The sequence below is a fragment of the Periplaneta americana genome, chromosome 1 (assembly GCF_040183065.1).
Source record: "Periplaneta americana isolate PAMFEO1 chromosome 1, P.americana_PAMFEO1_priV1, whole genome shotgun sequence".
In the NCBI taxonomy this organism is placed as follows: Eukaryota; Metazoa; Arthropoda; class Insecta; order Blattodea; family Blattidae; genus Periplaneta; species Periplaneta americana.
This window is the reverse complement of record NC_091117.1, coordinates 26,409,574-26,433,527: the sequence shown is the minus strand read 5'-3', so window position 1 is coordinate 26,433,527 and position 23,954 is coordinate 26,409,574. Positions and strand designations below refer to the sequence as shown.

Sequence of the window (23,954 nt, the reverse complement as noted above, 5' to 3'; positions counted from 1 at the left end):
GCGCCGAGGATCGAACCCGGGTCCTTGGTTCTACGTACCAAGCGCTCTGACCACTGAGCTACGCCATATTCAATCCACAGCACCGGACCGAAACTTCCTCCTTCCCTTTATGGCCTTACTCCAAGTTAGGCATATATGTTGACGTTTATGTCCAGTGTCAACTCCCATTATACTAGGGGCGCACTCAGCTGAGTGACTTGTGACATCCGGTGCTGTGGAATGAATTCTGTGTAGCTCAGTGGTCAGAGCGCTTGGTACGTAGAACCAAGGACTCGGGTTCGATCCCCGGCGCCGGAGCGAATATTTCTCCTCAAATATTAATAAATGAAGAAGGCGATGATGAACATTATGAAAATAATAGGTATACAGAAGATGACAAAGAAGAAAATGAAGGAGACAATGATGGAGATGAAGAAGACAATGATTAAAATTAAAATGGAGATGAAAATGAAGACAATGAAGAACATGAAGAACATGAAGAGAATGCTGGTGAGCATAAAGAAAGCGATGATGAAGAAAATGAAAAAGACAATATTGAAGGAAATTGAGAAGACGATGATGATGGAGATGAGGGAAGTGATGAAGAATAAAATTAATAAAATTGTTCAATGGTTGAGCTGTTTGGACTTTTTCCATTGCTAACTGTCAAAATAATAACACAACGTTTCGAAGAGCGCATCTCTCTTCGTCTTCAGGTGAAAATTCACAGTGGAGATCGTTACAAGCAGCTAGTCTCTTTAACTGATCGACGACCGTCGTGCGAATTATAAAGACGTAACACACGATGTCATACTTACTTACTGGCTTTTAAGGAACCCGGAGGTTCATTGCCGCCATCACATAAGCCCGCCATTGGTCCCTATCCTGTGCAAGATTAATCCATTCTCTAACATCATACCCCACCTCCCTCAAATCCATTTTAATATTATCTTCCCATCTACGTCTCGGCCTCCCCAAAGGTATTTTTCCCTCCGGCCTCCCAACTAACACTCTATAAGCATTTCTGGATTCACCCATACGTGCTACATGTCCTGCCCATCTCAAACGTCTGGATTTAATGTTCCTAATTACGTCAGGTCAAGAATACAATGCGTGCAGTTCTGTGTTGTGTAACTTTCTCCATTCTCCTGTAACTTCATCCCTCTTAGCCCCAAATATTTTCCTAAGAACCTTATTCTCAAACACCCTTAACCTATGTTCCTCTCTCAAAGTGAGAGTCCAAGTTTCACAACCATAAAGAACAACCGGTAATATAACTGTTTTATACATTCTAACTTTTAGATTTGTTGACAGCAGAGTGGATGACAAAAGCTTCTCAACCGAATAATAACAGGCATTTCCCATATTTATTCTGTGTTTAATTTCCTCCCGAGTATCATTTATATTTACTACTGTTGCTCCCAGGTATTTGAATTTTTCCACCTCTTCAAAGGATAAATTTCCAATTTTTATATTTCCATTTCGTATAATATTCTCGTCACGAGACATAATCATATAGGGGAGAGTTGGGTAGTATCGGACATCGGGTAATATCGGACAGTGAGTTTCTTTCGTCTACCACCTGATCATAGTACCTGAATGACATGGTTACGTTTCTGTGACGTTGCAAACAGAAACGTAACCATGTCATTTAGGTACTACCATCTGGTGGTAGATGAAAGAAACGCACTATCCGATATTACCCGATGTCCGATACTACCCAGCTCTCCCCTACTTTGTCTTTTCGGGATTTACTTCCAAACCTATCTCTTTACTTGCTTCAAGTAAAATTCCCGTATTTTCCCTAATCGTTTGTGGATTTTCTCCTAACATATTCACGTCATACTGCCTGCCGATCCGGAGTTTCGTTCGGGCGCGGGTTCTATTCCCGCTTGGGCTGATTACGTGGTTGGGTTTTTTCCGAGGTTTTCCCCAACCGTAAGCCAAATGTCAGGTAATCTATGGCGAATCCTAGGCCTCATCTCGCCAAATACCATCTCGCTCTCACCAATTCCATCGACGCTAAATAACCTCGTAGTGGATACAGCGTCGTTAAATAACCAAGTAAAATAAAAAATAAAAATTCACGTCATCCGCGTGAAATATGTGGAATAAAGAGAAGAATAAAAATAAGAATTCCGTGGTTGTAACTAAACTAATTATATGGAACAAAAATAAAATTGTGAAGAAGAAGAAAAAGAAGAAGAAGAAGAAGAAGAAGATGATGATGATGATGATGATGATGAACTAGAATACGAAAAGATGGAGAGAAAGATTATGACGATGTAGAAAATAAATACGATATTGAAAACTTGCCATGGTGAAGCAACCTCCTGTCTGTAGACCCATCAATACGATAATACTATCAGATGATGAGCCAGACTATATTAGGATCCAGTGGTTTTATTAGAAACCCACAAGACTCGATGTACCGCACGCATCATCTGCCTCTCATGGGCCGTGACGGGCAGTTTCCTCACAGCCGCGTCTCCGTCGACTCGGAATAATCCCAATAAAGGAAGAGAAGAGCTTCCCTGCAATTTATACATCGCTGCAAGGGCTCTTCACACTTAAGATGGGGAGCCTTTCAGTGAAATGCTTCTATTTTCTTTACAAGCCTTGTTGCACGTATTCATAAAGCAGTAATGATAGAAGATACACGCGGAACGGATGGTTCTACAATCTCGTGTAAGCGCTCAATTGATGCAGGGAAATAGAACTTTCCATTTCAGAGTTAAAATCGAAAACTTCCATTTGATACAAATTTAATATAGTAAGTGAGTAAATAATAAAATTGCTAAAGTTAGATATATGAATAAAAAAACTTTTTTAGTTTTTAAAGGAATAATTTTTAAGAGAATATCATTTAGTATTAGTTGAAATAATAATTACTTATTTCTAGATATTACTGCAAAGTATGTATTTCGATAAAAGATTCATTTCTGTGTCCATAATAATAGTAATAATAATAATAGTCATATTTTCCCTGGCAGAGTTAAGGCCATCAGGCCTTCTCTTCCACTCAACCAGGATCAAATCACATACAAAAAAATACATACTGGTATACAAATATTAACTTAAAAATAATAATAAACATAATTAAGTAAAAAAGAGAGATTGAATACATATACACAATCAGTATTAACTTTAAAATAACAATAATAAAAAAATATAATAAAAAAGAGACTGAATATATAATCACAAACAGGAAAATACATCTAGTATACAGTATTAACTAAAAAAAAAAAGAATCAATACATATGAATATAATCTCACAACTAAAGGAATAGTAGAATTAGTATGATCAGCACAGCACGTGTTACATTGAGACAATGACAATTACCTAGATATAAGTGTTGATGGAAAAATAAAGTAATGACTGTGTAAAATAATAATAATAATAATAATAATAATAATAATAATAATAAATAAAAACGATACCATAAAAAACTAATTCTTTGCATTTAAAATATATCTATACAACCTAATTTTAAACAACTGAGGACTAAGACTACCCCTGATTTCGAGCGGCAGCGAATTCCATGAGCGGGCCATGGCTATTGAGAAAGAACTTGAGTACAGAGATGTCTGATGACGTGGTATTGATGGCAGCAGATTGTGCTGTGAACGTGTATTTCGATTATGATGTGAAGCTAGGAGAGTAAACCGAGAGGCAAGGTAGTTGGGTGTGGAATCATGTATAATTCGATATGGCAGGCAAAGAGAATGTACTAAACGTCTATCTTGCAAGCGGAGCCATGAGAGTCCATGTGGCTACTTATTTCATTTCGCATGAATAGGACGCACCTGTTGATATTATTTACATCTCTCGGAAATGTAACTTCAAACTAACTTGAAAGAAGGGGTTCTTGTTCTTTTTTTACAAATAAATACATTTAATAAGCTAATTCTACAATGTAATTTATAGATATCTTCAAAGTCTAAAAATATAGGTGTAAAAGTAGTTTTAAAATTACGGCTTAGTGTAATTGAAGGGTTCAGAACCACAGTGGTCCAAGCGCCATTTACTAAAACCGTAGAAAACAAGGGTTAAAATGAAGTTATTACCCTAATTCAATGGAAACATATAGCAAGTAATATAAAGTGAACACATTAAAACTAAATGATATGTCAATCTTCATTAAACTCTGGTATTCACTTAACTTCAACCCTTGCTTTCTCCGTTTTTAATAAATGGCGCTTGGCCCACTATGGCTCTGAACCCTTCAATTCTTAGGTAACAAATTTTTAGATAAATTAGCTATAATAAAATACTTCAGATTTTTAATATCATAGATTGTATTGTATTTATTTTCGAAAGATTCAGTTATGCAAGCAATTTTATTAACAAAGAGAAATATTATAATACTTATTTACTTCTGAAATATGTTCATTAGTGTGGACAATGATATGAACATCGAATCTAGGTTCACCAGAATAAATATTTCTTAATAATTAAAAATATTATGAACTTGTATTTTCTTTCAAAATATATTAATTTAATAGATATGAACACCACATATAGGTTCAGTAGAATAAACATTTTCTAATAAATAGACAAATATAATCTGTATTTAATTCTGAATTAGGTTTATTAACCATACTTAGATTTGCCGGAATATATATTTCATAATTAAAAAATTATATAATTCTGTATTTTAGTAAAAAAGGTATCCCTGTAACATGCCATGAAGGCAATTGGGGGGGCATGGAGGTAGAGCCCCCTGCTTTCCATGACACTAGAATGAGATGGTGTGGTCGGCCTTTTACCCCCGGGAAAGACCCGGTACTCAATTTTATAGGAGGCTGAGTGAACCTCGGAGCCATTCTGAAAGCTTGGCAACGAGAAAAAATCCTGTCACCACCTGGGATCGAACCCCTGACCTTCCAGTCCGTAGCCAGCTGCCCTGTATTTTAGTACTTTACAAATACAATATAAGATGTCTATATTCACCGGAATAAAAATTTCTTAACAATTAAAAAGCTTGTAATTTCGTGATTACTCCCGAAATAGGTTCACCAATATAAAAATTAATAGATATGAATAAGAGATCTAGTCAACCGGAATAAATATTTGTTAAAAAATAAACAGAATATAATCATTTATTTTAGAAACAGAATATTTGCTAATGTGAACTATTTAAAAGATAGACTACTATCACATTATCTCCGTTCACCAGAGTAAATATTCATTCCTTAACAAACAAAAAGATTATAATCTTGTATTTCCTTTCAAAATCAATTGATCAATGTGCACAATTTGATAGATATGAACATGACATTTATTTTGGCAGAACGAAACACTTAATATTAATAATATAATATTGTTTATGGTCGACCATGCCGAAATGTAGTAATTATACACCTGGTAACAGACCTTTAATGCATGTCATTAAAGTACACCTACTCATTAAAGTACAGGTGTTCAGCCAATGACAACTCAGCTTACAGGTGTTCAGCCAATGACAAGTCAGCTTTGTACCGTTGTAAAACCGCAAGTATCGATTATTCTCGGATATGCAATCGAAAGAGAATTAGCGAAAAGTCACGGAGACTGGGAATCCAGTACTGTCGCAGAAGGTTATGTTCTGTTACTATAATAATTAGCGTTAATTGTAAATAATATTCAAATAAATTCAATTTGTCTTCTCGTTTTTCAATGTCGAATTCAATAATCAAGGTTATATCAAGTTTAACGGGATTACATCAAGGTCAATGACATTATTGTTCCTCGGAAAAAAATCAATACTTTCGCGTCTGCGCACATCTCACAATTCACGACCTAGAACAAGGTCACTTCCGATCTTGTCAGATACAAATAAAATGTATAGGCCTACATCTGAATAATTTCAAGTTAGAAATATGGTCGAGCATAAAAAGTCGTATGAAACTCGCCTATAATGGTAATTAAGAAGCTCGTATGAAAATTATGAAACTTGCTTGCGCTCGTTTCATAAACATCCATACTCGCTTCTTAATTACTATCATTATAGGCTCGTTGCATAATGTACTAATTTACTTTTGAATTATATTTCACTGTGACGACTTCATGTGTGTTATATGTGAAAAGGAAATTTATATTCATAAAAATAAATGAAGATCTATCTTTCCAAAGCGGCTAAATGTCAATTTTTCGAATTTCATTCTATTCATTCTAAGAGAGTTATATCCATGTGAGAATATCATAGTAAATGGACTCTTGTTGTAACTCAATAATAAATTGTAACCGACTCATTCACGCACAGAAAAGATAATGTCGGAGGTATCTCAACATGTATTTGGCAATGTAATTTTCATCAATATCTCAGAAACTTGTTTTTGGTACTTAGACCCTTTGGAAGGATAGGTCTTCAAATTTTTTTCTTAGGAAGAAAAAGATTATAATTCTAAAACATATCCCTATATGCTAATACTCTAAAGATGGCTAAATGCAGCACAATTTTAAAATTGTAAATATGCATCCTATATTTTTGAGTGTGTTATTTTACGACGCTGTATCAACAACTTAGGTTATTTAGCGTCTGAATGAAATGAAGGTGATAATGCCGGTGAAATGAGTTTGGGGTCCAGCACCGAAATATACCCAGCATTTGCACATATTATATTATTCTCGAATCAATATTTCTCTCAACAAAATTATTTTAGAATATCCTGTTATCTGTTATACGGTATATTTGTATTATTTGATGCAGAACTGTATGTTGTAATATGCGTTTTCCCTCCTAGCTTTATTCTATATACGAGTCACGTTGATTGCTATTTCTAGATAACACATACTTCAGAAACAGATATTGAATCTAGAGACGAAGTAACACCTCTGGACGCCAAGCTGCGAAGGAGGGGAGGCGAACGTTATTGTCATTTAGAGGGACAGGCACTTGTAATCACAGCGGGATTGAGAATTAGAGGAAATCTATGTTACCAATCGTCGTGTTTCATTACAAGCAGAGCCCAGATTTTGATGAAGTTGTTTTCTTCCTCATAAATCTCAGACCTGTTTTTTCGTTATTCCATGATTATAGAGAAACAACAGTATATTTTAAAGGTTATATTTGGTCATTTATGTTACGTTGGTGTGTTAAGTCGATGAAGAAACTCTTTTGCAGTGAATTCTGCGAGACTATCAGACAATAAGAATTACAGGGTGAACCGTAAGAAATGTCATTAGTTTCAGGGGGATATTCTTTGAGATATTTCAAACCAAAAAGTTTAATATAATTTTGTTTGTTCTTGCTTCATTTTTGAGATAAAAATTGTTCCATATGAAAAATTTCATAGCGTGTTTTGGGAAAGTCATTGATTTAATTCCCAATATACTCAGTTAGTTTAAGAGAGCAGTGTAGGCCTATTATGATAATAAATTATTGAAAGAATTTTAGTTTTGTCCTTTACGCGTGCAGAAATTTGATCTGAACAAATGTAACTTTTCGGTTTGAAAATAAATTTTAAAATGTTACGTTTGTTCGGATCAAAGTTCTGCACATTTAAAGTACAAAACCAAAATTCTTTCAATAATTTATTATCATAATACGCTGATTTCTTAAATTGACTGAGCATATTGGAAATTAAATCAATGGCTTTCTCAAAACACGCTATGAAATGTTTCATATAAAAACAATTTTTTTTTTCTCGAAAAAGAATAGAAAACGAGCAAAATTGTATTAAACCTTTTGTTTGAAATATCTAAAAAAAATAACAGCCTGAAATTAATGACGTTAGTTAACGGTTCGTCCTTTATATATATATATATATATATATATATATATATATATATATATATATATATATGAGAAATTCATACCTGAAGTTTTGCCCACTTTTTTCGTTACAGTATGTATAAGTATATACGAAATAATATATCGGGTGCGGCAATGCAATGTGACGGTTTTCATAGTCTTCTTTTAGGACACTGAGACAAATGAAAAAAAAAAAAACATTCTGGGAAAAAAATAGTAGTACACTGCAATTTACCATTTATACTTATTTTTTAAGTACATTCTCTAATAACCTACAAGACAAAGAACACATTCTTGTAATATACTTTGAAAGTCCCAATAGTTATGCTCTCTTTTAACTCCGTGGTGGTGTGTGACCTATTAACAATTCAATTTACTTTTTCAAATATTCTTACATTGAAGCAGCCGGAAGCCGTCAGATCAGGGGATCTTGGCGGCCAGTTGATGTCTTCAAAACGTGAAATGATGTGTCCAGGAGAAAGGTTTGCTGACAGTTCTTTCACCGAATAATTTAGTCATATTATCTTCCAATACAATTATAGCAGAAATTACGTAACTTGAAGTTCGCATAGACAACAATGTTTCTTTTCCTACTAGTAAATGCTACAAACAACTGCGTTCTGAAAACTGTCACATACCATTGCCGCATCTGGTGTACGGAATGTCCCGTTATTGTGTGCTTTAAACATGTACCTCGTGTTATACACCTGTAAACAAACAAAAAAAGTCATACGTACTAATTGTCTAAACGGCTTAGTTACAGAGAAACCGAGAATTCTATTGGGGAACGTATTTACAAGAGTCTTATTCTGGGGAGACACGATTGAATATATGTGCTGCTGCCACAAGTACGCTGCGCATTATCTCAAACATTTAGACATGAAATTTCCAGGACGATGGATTGGGAGGAATGGATCTGTTCTGTGGCAAGATCACTCGATCTCACACCTTGCAAGTTTTAGTTATTCGGTCATCTAAAGATTCTGGTGTATGGTGGAAGACATCCTACCCTACACTACTTGTCAAGGTATGTGGTGAGATTCGAAGCTCTCCATTCTTGTTCAAAATCAAAGAATTCGCCGTAAAAAGATGGGCACGCTTATGTTGCGATTTCAATGGCGAACATATTAAATACGTACTATGATACTATAACGAACTGCGGCAATAAACAGTTACGTGGTTAGAAATATATTTCATTGATTCTTTCTCTCTGTCATATCTCTGTAGCTGAGCCGTATAAAGAATTAGTTCATATCGCATTTTTTGTTTAATTTTTTAACGGTCTTACTAATAAAAACTCTATATACAGATGTTTAACTGTCTTATACTTATACAATGAGTAGCTCGTTTATATGTCGTGTGTAAATTCCTTACTAATAATCACTACATCGCGTATAACAATATAACTGTTACACAGCTACGTCATAGTTTCGTCATTACTTCGTTATGAAAGGTAATAGAATATCTGAGGTTCTCTATTGCATCCGATAGAGCGGTCTAGTGTGGCATGTGAAGTATCGATAGTACAACTGGCTCTAATCGATTACTACACTATACTTCGGTCAAAGAGTACCAGCTACAGCAATATTATTCTTATTATTCTGTGTTCTTTGGTTTGTTCTTCTGTGGTTACAAGGCAACCATCATCATAAAATGATAGTCGATACGAACAGCTGTTAGAGGGGCGGCTATTTTTTCCTCTATAGGCCTATTCAACGCTTAAACAAGGGGTTCGTGTATATGACTATTGCAAAGCAATTCCCATTGTATAGTTCCAGACTGTTTATACATCCATCGCTTATGCTTGGTTTATTAGTAAAGTTTTCTGTCTCAACTCTGCATAAGTCCCGTATAAAAACTATACACGGTTTATTAGTAAGACTGTAAATGTATAACACGATGGACAAGGTACACAATAATGGGACATACTGTTTCAGCATGAGACAATTTACATCTGATTTCATCAGATCTTCAGGCACAACCCGCGCATCCTTTGTTGAGAACATAATATGCTACGTTCATTCCATCCGCTGTAGAGCCAACCATCTGCACTGTGTCTCATTGTAAATTCTTATTTCGAGTTTTTTGTAAGAGAGTTTGTATCGTCAGAGATGGTCAAAGCGGCCTCTATTTGAGAGCTGCTGTATTTGGAGATGTGAACAGGTGACAATGACAAAGTATGCGGTCCACTTGAACCGAGCCAACAAAAAGGAAGGCGATGTCCCTAGCGACGGGCTTCAAGAGCTTACGGTGACAAGCACACAAAGGGCCTGCCTGCATCCCAAATAAGATAATCGTAACGATTCCACAAACAAAGAAGGTCTCACAGCTAAAGGACACGGACATATCCAAATTGGAAGGTCTGTTTGTCTCGACTCGTTAATTTTTCATACGAAGTGGCACGTACTTACTTGTTCTCATTACGAAGTACGTAAGATGCTCACATTTAATCCGTTGTGTTGATCTTCTGTCACGGTGATCCCACTGTATAATAGTTTAATACAAGGCGAAAAAGTGAATTTCATGAAAATGTGTCATAGTTGGCCGCCTTGATAAGACTGCCATGCAAGGAAACCAGGGTTCGATCCCTTGCTCCGGCGAACATAGCTTCCGTGGTGGATGAAGCCAAAATTTTGATGTTTTTTGGAAGGTTTCTGCAGTTTTTGGCCTCCCAACACATGATTGTCCTCGTAGTATATTCTAAGATTGATAGATAGCAGTGACGCCGCCAGGATCAAAGCAAGGGGGTGCGGATGGGGTGCGAGATTTAAAAATGGGGTGCGAGCTGTAAAAATGTGATACATAAAAAATCCAAAATGTTCTTTTATGCACTTACGCGCATACTATACATCTGTTTATTATTATTATTATTATTATTATTATTATTATTATTATTATTATTATTATTATTGGCCTCTGGCTGTTGTTCAGCACACAAATATTAATAATAAATAAATTATTGTTATTATTATTATTATTATTATTATTATCATTATCATTATTATTATTATTATTATTATTATTATTATTATTATTATTATTATTATTATTATTATTATTATTATTATTGCTCATCACATCCATTACGATACACTATGGGACGTAGTTGTTTTTTCACATCCAAGAAACTGTTTGTTTTTGTTCTTCAAAATAATTTATGCCTAGTATTTTGTTAATAAATTGCCCTTTGGGGTGCGGAAAGGGGTGCTCCGATTTTTTATGGGGTGCTTGCGCACCCTTTCGCTTCCCCCTAGCGACGTCCCTGATAGACAGCAGTGGTGAAGATTCCTTTATCTATGGGTTGTAATAGGAAGAGTTGAGACAACGTATGCCTGCATTGATTGTATAATGATTCAGAAACTGACGTATAGCTATCCAGTATCTTCGTTTCGTTGCTGAGGCATTTAGTACACGCTAATTTCTATCACTGTACAATCAACGCTGCTTGCACTATTCCAACTCTCATCTATTATAATATAAATAAAGGAACTGTATTCTAGACTACAGTCCCTTATACCGGGTCATCATTTTGTTTTTACTAACATTTCTAATATTAACCTGGTTATACCTTTGGATTAACGGTTGAGAACCACAAACACTATGTTAGGGTACTCTCTTCCACGACCGGAGTTTGATGATACTAGTATAAAATGCATATAGAGTGTTAGTTGGGAGGCCGGAGGGAAAAATACCTTTGGGGAGGCCGAGACGTAGATGGGAGGATAATATTAAAATGGATTTGAGGGAGGTGGGATATGATAGAGATTGGATTGGTCTTGCTCAGGATAGGGACCTATGGCGGGCTTATGTGAGGGCGGCAATGAACGTCCGGGTTCCTTAAAAGCCCGAAAGTAACTAAGTAAATAAGTAAGTGTAAAATACAAACAAATCACTTTACTAGGTATAGGAGGAAAGAAAAGTAGTGCATCCATTTACGTAAACTAGTAACTATTACGATTTTCAGTTTTGATAATTTTCGTTAGGTTTTTATTTACTCAAAATACAGTACAATAGTCGGCCTCGGTAGCGTAGTTGGTATAGCGCTGCCTTCTATGCTCGAGGTTGCGGGTTCGATCCCGGCCCAAGTCGATGGCATTTAAGTGTGTTTAAATGCAACAGGCTCATGTCAGTAGATTTACTGGCATGTAAAAGAACTCCTGCGGGACAGAATTCCGGCACACCGGCGACGCTGATATAAACTCAACAGTTGCGAGCGTCGTTAAATAAACCATAATTTAATTTTATATCCAAAATAAAAACCGTTCTTCATATAAACACTGGAAACATTGACCGAAGTAGGGGAGTAGTGGGTACAGTGAGACACAAAATATTAAGACATATGTATGCAAGTGATAATTTAAGTATTTTTAAAACCAAGTGCAATAGAAATAGACATTAAAACATGGAGTATAATAATACATAAACAAAAATGCTAATAGATAAAGGACATAATATACAATACGTGTTTGTAAAAAAAATACAAATGTCTTACTGTTCCCATTCAGGAGGGTACAGTGACACTGAAATGATTTACATTTATTTCAAAAGAAAGTAAAGCTTGCTGTATCTTATCTTGCCATGTTCTGTAGGCTTATTTAGAATCATTTTGATGTCTGACTCGAAACCATTGAAACATCTGAATTTTCCATGACATTTCAAACTTTTGCGAAGAAATTAAATGAATTTTTGGTGACAACAAAGCTTATAATTATAAGAATTTAATGTAATCCTTTATTATTTTTTAACATTTTCTTAAATTTTGTGAATAATTTTTTATTTATGAGACCATTAAAACGTAATGTATCCATTATTTTGAGCTACAGTTCCTAAATTGGTTATTAGTATGTTCATTTTTAATGTTAGTTACTGGTAAATGTAATATAATTACAGTTTGTTTTTGCAAATCATTGGTACATGGGAACAGTGAGACGTCTCAGTGTACCCTTCAATGGCATGTCTCACTGTTCCCTTCACGCATAGTTTATTTAAAAATAACGCCATCACTTCAAAATTAAAACAAGAAAAACGAAAGTTTGCCAAACATAATCTCAAATACCATAGTAATAGGTAACAGAACATTCATATTTATATCTCATTTGTATATCCAATATAACCTTCATTAAACACAAGCCAAAATTTTACTTCTAGAGTGAAAAATTACAAATTATTTTTTCATCACTCACCTTTATAACTAGAATCAAATTCGAGTATGAAAATACTGTTAATTTACTCATGCAACATACAACTCCACTGTTACCAACATCGCAAGATCAAAATTTACCATCTAATAAAATGTATCACTGTTCTCCCTGTCTTACTGTACCCCACTTCTCCCCTACTCAAGGCGTTCTTGGGTATGCGGATGGAGTCGACTTAGCCAGCAGTGCAATCGGCACGCAACTCAATCCCTCACGGGTGACTAAGAAGTATATTTCGGCTGCCGTGCCTGAAGAGCATGTCTATACCTCTGTATTTAAATCCCGACGGGTACTTGTTAAGGGATGCACATAAATTATTTTCATATTTACGTGAAATTTCATAATTAATTTTTTCACCGACAATAGTGTACCTCAATGACTACAACACGATCATGCTTATAGCAAGCAAACACAGCCCTCTTATGCAGTATTATTCTTTTCAATTCAGTTCTCTGTGACGTAATAATTTTAAGATCTACGCCAGTAGCGAGATGGAAGGAATAGAAAGAAGACGGCTGCTTCCTTGGGGCGAGGAGGAGATCGACATCCGCTTTATGCGGAAATCTGTAAAAAGGTTTCTTAAATGCCTACATCTTCTTTTCGTCATTCCGAACATTTGCTCAATATAAATGTAATCTTTTGAAATAACCGAATATTATTTTTATTAGTCAAATCAAATGGTATTTGCACATCGTGGGATTCAAGTACAAACATATTTTCTTAGGCCTATCTGTATGCGTGCAGTACACTATAATACAGTAATCATGTATATACTAGTAAATAATTATATATAAAATAACTCTCTCTCTGTATGTATATAGAGTGACTAACTTAACTTTTCCACTTCCGATAATATTTTTAACACAAGCGACAAATATTAAATTAAATTATATCGAAGGGGACATCTGATGCATGTAATGATTTCTTTTACCTAATGAATTTACTAAATATGAAGGTCAACATCATTTTTAAATGGTAATACAGTAGCACAATATTTTAATATGGCAATATTGCACATGTTGCGGAGGTGGCATTAATGTAATGTATACAAATATAATTAAACCTAATTGCTCGCGGTATGCAGTAACGTCTCACTGAGGCTGCTTCACAGATGGTATTAAAAACAAGATCATTAAATTTGCATTACAACACTTCTGTAAGCACTTCGTCATTTATTATTATTATTATTATTATTATTATTATTATTATTATTATTATTATTATTATTATGTCTCGTGATCAGAATATTCTACGAAATGGAAATATAAAAATTGGAGATTTATTCTTCGAAGAAGTAGAAAAATGCAACTTGGAGCAACAGTAACAAATATAAATGACACTCGGGAGGAAATTAAACGCAGAATAAATATGGGAAATACGTGTTATTATTCAGTTGAGAAGCTTTTGTCATCTACTCTGCTGTCAAAAAATCTTAAAGTTATTTTTACTTTTAGTAGGTTATTTTACGACGCATTATCAACATCTTAGGTTATTTAGCGTCTGAATGAGATGAATGTGATAATGCCGCTGAAATGAGTCCGGGGTCCAGCACCGAAAGTTACCAAGCATTTGCTCATATTGGGTTGAGGGAAAACCTCGGAAAAAACCTCAACCAGGTAACTTGCCCCAACCGAGAATCGAACCCAGGCCACCTGGTTTCGCCGCCAGACGCGCTAACCGTTACTCCACAGGTGTGGACAAAAAAAACTGTTATATTACCGGTTGTTCTGTATGGTTGTGAAACTTGGACTCTCACTTTGAGAAAGTGAACAAAGATTAAGGTTCTTAGGAAAATATTTTGGGCTAAAAGTGATGAAGTTACAGGAGAATGGAGAAAGTTACACAACGCAGACCTGCACACATTTTATTCTTCATCTGATATATAATTAGAAACATTAAATCCAGACGTTTGAGATGGACAGGGCATGTAGCACGTATTGGCATATCCAGAAATGCATATAGAGTGTTAGTTGGAAGGCCGGAAGGAAAAAGACCTTTGGGGAGGCCGAGGCGTAGATGGGAGGAGAATATTAAAATGGATTTGAGGGACGTGGGATATAATGATAGAGAGTGGATTAATCTTGCACAGGATAGGGATTGATGGCGGGCTTATGTGAGGGCTGCAATGAACCTGCGGGTTCCTTAAAAGCTATTTGTAAGTAAGTCAGTATTTTTATTATTATTATTATTATTATTATTATTATTATTATTATGGATGATATGCGAAGATCTATCCTCTTTCACAATAGCCCTGCCAAGACACTGTAGACCGCTACATCAGGGACTGTCGAAATGAAACTCAATTCAAACGCAATGTTACTAGGCACTTGGTCAGTAAATTGAGACTCATTCAGACATTATTTCTTGTAAATAGTTCTCTTATTCTAGCACAAAATACTTCAATCGCCAATAATTCCATCCCTATGTAATTATTCTGGGTTTAATTTGTACTCCAGTAATTAATTCTTTCTTTGTTCTTATCTCCTATAAAAAGTGTCTTGTCTTTATTAATCAGGTAAATTGTTTCTGATTCTGCTGTAATTGTACCGTAATTAAAGAGTGTGATCTGAAAATTCGCTCATTCCATTTAACTATTTTTATGTTTTATAGATATGTATGATTATGTTGAGTCCACAGTCAATACATTTAAAGCTTGTTTTCTTTGAAAACAACTCCAATCCTTGTCTTAAAGGCTGTGTTACTGTTCGTGTTACTTAAAAACTCGTTTAATCCTCTAGCAAATTGTACGTATGTTTGTGAATTTAGCTGTTATCTTGGTATAAAGCCTTGCACCGAAGTTGCTCCTGTGATTATAAGCTACAATTGTGGTACATTTAGGTTCTTGCAAGCTTTATGTCGTCTATTATCTGATATCTTCTTCTGCCCCGAACTTTTCTCCCGTTCACTATTCCTTCCAGCCCATCCTTCAGTAAGCATTTCTTCTTAGCCAGTGACCCAATTAAATTTCTGTTTGTCTTCCTGATAAGTTTCAGCATTATTCTTTCTTCACCTACTCTTTCTAGCACAGTTTCATTTCTTATTCCGTCTGTCCATTTCACACGCTCCATTCTTCTCCATATCTACATTTCACTTCACTTCGTTGTAATGCCAATGTTTCTGCCCCATACAATGTCAAACTCCACACATAGCACTTCACTAGTCTCTTCCGTAGTTCTTTATCCAGAGGTCCGCAGAAGGTGCTCCATTCTCTATTAAAAGCTTCCTTTCCCATTGCTATCCTCCTTTTAACTTCCTGGCAGCAGCTTATGTTGTTGCTTATGGTACACCCCAAGTATCTGAAGCTGTCCACTTGTTTCACCGTTTCATTTTGAACCCACTTGTTTCACTGTTTCATTATGAACCCACTTGTTCCACTGTTTCATTTTGAACCCACTTGTTTCACTGTTTCATTATGAACCCACTTGTTTCACTGTTTCATTTTCAACCCACTTGTTTCACTGTTTCATTATGAACCCACTTGTTTCATTGTTTCATTATGAACCCACTTGTTTCACTGTTTCATTTTGAACCCACTTGTTTCACTGTTTCATTATGAACTCACTTGTTTCACTGTTTCATTTTGAACCCACTTGTTTCACTGTTTCATTATGAACCCACTTGTTTCACTGTTTCATTTTGAACCCACTTGTTTCACTGTTTCATTTTGAACCCACTTGTTTCACTGTTTCATTATGAACCCACTTGTTTCACTGTTTCATTTTGAACCCACTTATTTCACTGTTTCATTATGAACCCACTTGTTTCACTGTTTCATTTTGAACTCGCATGTTCACCTTCTTTAATTTTCTTCCTATGACCATGGTCTTCGTCTTATTTGCATTTATCTCCATCCAATACTGCCCACAGTTGTCATTTAGCTCCAGTAGCATGTCACGGAATATAAAGCTTTGAAAATATTTCGTAATAAAAATAACAATATTGCTTAAGACTTTCTATAACATTTTCTGTAATACGAGTTGTGTTCACATTACGTCTGTGGATTAAGGTAATTTTTCATTGTTCTAATAATTTAATAAAAATTGCGAGAGTTGGCCACACGTGGAATCTGATACGATATTATCGTTAAACCTACTGTACCTGATGCAGTATAAAATAACATTGGACATTAATGTATTTACTGTATGCTTATTTGTTTTGGATTTTCAATACAGGTTATATTTTATTTACAAAAACTCGCGCTTTTCATATTCATTACAATGAATTATTAACGCAAAGCTAATCGAATGGGATCGGATACAAATGCAGAGTAGCAGAAACGTGTTTGTTTTTTGTATTAAAGCAATGTCACTGACATTCGCGTAAAACCAAACGACGGAATTAAAAACCTTACGGGATTTTACATGTCAGGACACAAAATCAATAATAACAGTAATTTTTAATGTACCAACTGTCAGCGGGAAGACGTTCCTCTTCCATGTAGACACTTTCTAAACATTTTCGACCTTGACGCGATGTATAACACTTTTCAATGTTTAATCCCAACCTTTTTAACGTGGATAAAGAAATAATCTTCCTTAAATTACACCTGCTACTACTTGTAAGTGATGAGAATAAATTCCACTAAAAACAGGAAATTTTGTCACCTTGATGAAAAATACAAATGGTGTGGCCCAGGAGTAAGGAACTAACATCTTGATCCAAGTCTCTACTTCGGCGTGGGTTCGAATTCCGATTGGGTTGATTGCTTGGCTGTGTTTCTGAAAGGTTTTTGTAAACTGTAAGGCTTTTGTAGAATGCCCCCTGAGTATGTACTTTTTTGGGGGTGCTAGAGTGATTTTTTATAAAAAGAAAACAATATGTATCTTTGTTCTAGCAATAAATTATTATTATTATTATTATTATTATTATTATTATTATTATTCTTGGACTCTCACACTTTGAGAGAGGAACATAGGTTAAGGGTTAAAAATTAAAAATAATGGAGATAATTATTACAGTTGTCTGAACACTATTTATTGATAAAATAAATAAAATAATAAAACTGGTTAGAAACCATACATGTTTCGGGGGCTATGCTCCCCCATCTTCAGTGGTTGTACCACGACTACGGTGTAGATGTTCTACCGCGTGTCGTATCTTAAAGAGGAACATCTACACCGTAGTCGTGGTACAACCACTGAAGATGGGGGAGCATAGCCCCCGAAACATGTATGGTTTCTAACCAGTTTTATTATTTTATTTATTTTATCAATAAATAGTGTTCAGACAACTGTAATAATTACCTCCATTATTTTTAATCTTGACTTACGAACACTGTTGTATTTTGACCTTTTAAGTATTTAATTAATAGGTTAAGAGTGTTTGAGAATAAGGTGCTTAGGAAAATATTTGGGGATAAAAGGGATGAAGTTACAGGAGAATGGAGAAAGTTACTGTACACAACACAGAACTGCACGCATTGTATGCTTCACCAGACATAATTAGGAACATTAAATCCAGACGTTTGAGATGGGCAGGACATGTAACACGTATGGGCGAATCCAGGAATGCATATAGAGTGTTAGTTGGGAGGCCAGAGGGAAAAAGACCTTTGGGGAGGCCGAGACGTAGATGGGAGGATAATATTAAAATGGATTTGAGGGAGGTGGGATATGATGATAGAGACTGGATTGATCTTGCTCAGGATAGGTACCTATGGCGGGCTTATGTGAGGGCGGCAATGAACCTTCAGGTTCCTTAAAAGTCAGTAAGTAGGGGGCTATTATTATTATTATTATTATTATTATTATTAATATTATTATTATTATTATTATTATTATTATTAATGTCATATAATCCATGGCAAGCCCAGGGTTCGATCTCTCTGTCATCAATTCCACCGAAGTCAGATTATTTCGTAGTTGATACACCGTCCTTAAATAACACTGAACAACAAGAATTTTTCTCCGACTTAAAACAATGTGTCCCTTATGGTTTGATATGCGCTGAATCCGAAAATGCATCTCTTTCCTTCGTATCACGTAAGGCTTCTAAATATACTATGATTTCACTTTTCGATAAGCTCTCCCCCAGGAAACATCTGGCGCGGGTTGGGGGTATAAACCAAACCAAAAGTCAATACATTTTATGAGTTTATGACTTATTTCCGGTTTCTTATGGTTGTTGGCAAGTTATTGAGTACTTCTAATAAATAAACAGATATTTGTCCCTTCTATTAAGTAAATTTCATAACAGTTCAAAGTGAGGTCTATGCAATGAACAAACAAGGGTGTAGTTTTCAGTATTTAAAGGAAAAGTTTATCAGTTTGAGTGAAAGCAAATTAAAAGGGGGCATTTTCATCGGTCACAAAGTAATAGCTGACCCTTTGTTTGAAGAAAAACTTTCCGTTACAGAAAGAATGGCATGGCGCGTTTTCAAAGACGTTTGCTCAAATTTCCTTGGAAATTCTAGGGCAGACAACTACATAGAACTTGTTGTGGAACCCATGTTAAGTGCATATGACAAAATGGAGTGTAATATGTCCCTCAAAATATACTTTTTACATTCTTATTTGGATTTATTTCCTCCTAACATGAATGCTAAATCTGTTACTTATTTCTGTTACGTGTAATATATACGTTCTGAAAATCGAGGTAATGCATTAATTTCCTATTTAATGAAGTTTGTACATTGAATGGACCTATTGTATTTTCTTTGGCAGTAAAATGAATAGCAGTGCGTAAAGTGATTACCGTACTTACTTTTGTGCGAGATCGTGCGTATTTGCTTGGTTTCCGCACAAAACCAATCCGCGGAAAGTCTAAAATTCCACATTCAGTATTCCCAACCTAACACACATAACAATTTCCCTCTTCTTACCGCTTAAGTGACATATTGATTTTACTGCTTTAGGCTTTTAACATATTATTTTTAGAGACGTTCAATATAGGAGGTCTAATAATTATAAATTGGAAACTTACCACTGCAATTTCACCTGAATTGCATTGTTAATTATTGTTTTTAATTAATATTTGCAAAAATTAAGTAAACTCTACAACTCCACTAAAGTTACTGCATTCGTGATGCAAGTAACATTAAGGAAGCCGTGAAAAAATCAACAAGATTCCAGACTCATCATAGACTGGGGGGGGGGGAAAGAGACGTATATCACGGCCTGCTGGAATATAGTAAACACAGGAAACATTTTAAAGTAACAATGTTGAAGATAGATATTTTTGTTTTGCAAATTTGCCGTCATTGAACAGAAACCAAGATGGAGATTTCATTGCAACTAATTAGAAATTCCTCTTTCAGGTATGTAATAAACGATCTTCGCACAAAATAATGTACGATACACGAGCGGTATGTTTTCTTTCAATTCTCGGAAATTAAAAAAGCTCAACTACGTTTCGCTTTTTCAAACTTTTCGTCGAACATGAAAACTTCAACATACTGCTCTTGTAAAGCATATTACTTTTTACATTCTTATTTGGATTTCTTTCCTCTTAACATGAATGCTAAATTTGTTACTTATTTCTGTTACGTGTAATATTTACGTCCTGAAAATCGAGGTAATGCATTAATTTCTTATTTAATGAAGTTTGTACATTGAATGGACCTATTGTATTTTCTTTGTCAGTAAAATGAATAGCAGTGCGTAAAGTGATTACCATACTTACACTTTTACGCACTAGTGTTTTAAAGACTCACTTTACACACTGATAACGGTCGGTAAAATGCAACTTTACGCATTATCGTAAAAAAGAAATTATTTCTAGTACCTGTCATCACTTCCCTAAACAGTGCAGGTTAAGGTGTTTGTACACGAAGCTTGTCAAACGTCTGATTATGTCTGCAACACTGACTTCCTGAGTCGACTGGAGTGTACACTGTAGCTGTCAAGTATTCAGGCCGACTTATTTGTTCTACTGCAGCACATGATGAGGCTGTCATAGCTAATACTATCTAGACGAGACGACGGAAGTGAGATTGCATAGATTACTGACACACGGGGTAAACTTACACATATAGGAGCTTGGTTGATCCTTATTTGTAACAAGTTTCCTTAAAAAAACTTTAAAGACTCTTCTAGAACTGAATTGTATCTTTTCTTTTGGTCTACTGTATCTAGAAAGCGTATTAATTCATGGTACAGTGCTAAAAGTTTCATGTACAGTTAGTTTCTGAATTCATTGTTTCAAGAACACCCGCTGTATCCTCTGCAGCAGGTTTATTGTATCGTTTAACATAATGCATTCCAAACCACGCCTTTCGCTTTCCTCTTCCTTTTCAAAAGGTTCCTCGAAGGTAACGACTGTGCATATCGAAGTGAATCTCGAAACGCGTGAAACTCTTTGTTAGAAAAAGGAGAATAGTCATTTGATAATTCCCATTTTTCAACGTAGCGCTAGAATTTCCACAATGTTTCACGTAAGTGACAACTTCCGAGTGTTGCTATTGGTATGTAAAAGTGACGCAATAGACGAAAAAAGTGTTTTTGAGCTCTATATTCGCTTCAGAATATAGTTTTTATTTCTTTCTTTGTAATTTTATTTGTTAAGCCTCTTTTTTGTTTCTAATTTTTATTTTGTTGATAATAAACTTATGTGAAATATAAGATCATATAGACATAACTAGAATAAAATACACCTCAATATAATTTTGATGTCCAATTTATTCTTATCTATACTAATAATAAATCTGTAGCTAAAATTTTTCTGGTAATTTTCGATTTTCAAAAAATAATTGGTGTTAACATGTATAATTAACCATCCTGAAACCGAAAATCGCTTTTTTTTTTATTTTTGTTTGTATGTCTCTCTGTCTGTCTGGATGTTTGTTACCTTTTCACGCGATAATGGCTGAACCGATTTATATGAAAATTGAAATATAAATTAAGTTCGTTGTAACTTAGATTTTAGGCTATATGGCATTCAAAATACTTTATTTAAAAGGGGGGTTATAAGGGGGCCTGAATTAAATAAATCGAAATATCTCGCTTATTATTGATTCTCATGAAAAATATTACATAACAAAAGTTTCTATAAAAATAATTTTCGATAAGTTTTATTCTATACAAAAGTTTGATAGGACTGATATTTAATGAGAAAATGAGTTTTAAAATTACAATAACAACGCCATCTAAGGCGCTGTTCTGAAATAAAACAAATGACTTCGTCTATAAGGGGCCTTCGACAACAACAATCGAAAGCTATTAAACATAGCCTAAGAGAACGTTTCTGTGTTTGTATGAAGTAATATCGGAAGCTAATTAATTGTTTAATTATTATTTCACCATTGGAAAGTGTAGTTTCTCTAGATGGACGTAATTCTACAATGTTACTACAGTAACTTCTGAAACATATAGCAAGTAATATCAAGTATACACATTAAAACAAAATGATATGTCAATCTTCATTAAACTATGGTTGCAAGTAATAACAATTAAGAAACATGTTAAATGAATTGTCATTGCACCAGATGATTGCTCTCTGCATTTTAATTATTTAAATGCAATTTAAATTAAGTAACATATTAAACGATTTATCCTTCTATCAAACACGAATGTTCCCTGGATCAAATGTCCTATTTTAATTATGTAATTACTTTACATTTATTTCTAATAGGTGCAGCGGAGCGCACGGGTACGGCTAGTATAAAAATAAATTTGCAGGAAACAAAACCATATAAAAGGAACTGCAAGAAAATATTTCAGAATTAAATTTTATTGTTTTCTTTAGTTTTATTTATTTTATTTGTTTATTGTTTGCGTACTTATTTACGTGAAAATCAACGGATTGTTATAAATCTTGGTTAAATGAGGGAAAGCAATCACCTATCTACAAACATGTTTGATACAACATAGGTCTATTGCTGTAAGCGCTATCGTGCTCCTATCTAACTAAACATCTACCTACATTTGATTAAGTGACAAAGATACGCGAAAGAAGCGCAGGCAGGAAGACAAACTTTCTCCCATAAGAAAAGTCTGGAAAATTTGCTTCAAAATTCGATTGGAGATTTATTACTGGATATTCAGCATAGGTATTCTCTTCAGCTTCAACTGGAGGTGTTTTAGTTGAATTTCGTACACTTTCTTTTGTTTGGTGACTGAATACATGGTGAGTTTCTCGTTTCCTGTTTTCTTGCTTCTTTTTCTTTTATCTCCATTCGGTTTTTCGCTTGTTTTCTACAATTATTCTCAATCTCTCCTACTGTATCTTCCATTATTTTTTTTTTACCTGAGCTGCAACTTCATCCCGGTACGTATTCTGGGTCCTTGTCACTATCAGAAACTTCAGCATCAAACTCTACACTGTCTTCAGCGCTATCATCTGAACTTTCATCTATAATTTGCAGAGTAGTGTCAGGATCATCACGTAGCCTAAGTTTTCATCCAGTGTTACTTTGTTAGATAAGATACACTTACAGTATAAGAAAATAAATCAACCGCACTGACAGAAACAATTCTCTATTGATACGTAATTCTGATGTACACTTCCAAATACAGGGACATCATTTCATTTTTACTAACTTTTTAATATTAACCTGACTATACTTATCTTTGGATTAAAGCTCTAGAACCGGAAACACCGCTTGCTCCCCCTTCCAAGACTGGAGTTCGATTATACTGGCGTAAAATACAAATCACTTTACTAGATATAGGAGGGAAGAAATGTAATTCATCCATTTATGTAAACTAGGAAATATCGCAATTTTGAGTTTGATAATTTTCATTAGGTTCTTGTTTAATCAAAGTACAGTATTGTATTAACACTTAGTGTTTTTACTCACGAATTGAGCTATCCATTCGGACGTATTAGTTATGCAGTGTTACAGCACATTAGCGTACAATATAGAGAATGAAGTTAAATTGAAAAATAATCATAATATGGATATTTAAACACATTTTTGAAAATGGTGGCCGTTAATTTCGATATAGGTTTCAGTTCTTTTGTGCATATTATCGCACTATAGACTATTGTACCTAATTCCAATTACCAGTTTCGTCCTTCTATCAGTAACTCATGTTGAAATAATTCTGTACCTACCTATTCTATAAAAGAGTACCTTACGTACTGTAAATTTAATCTTCACTTC

At 34.7% G+C, this 23,954-nt stretch overlaps 1 protein-coding gene across 1 annotated transcript in view; it reads left to right on the top strand.

The window, feature by feature from the left end:
• CCAP (Crustacean cardioactive peptide) overlaps positions 1-23,954 on the top strand; it is a 254,063-nt gene that overhangs the window by 99,892 nt on the left and 130,217 nt on the right. The window lies entirely within an intron of this gene.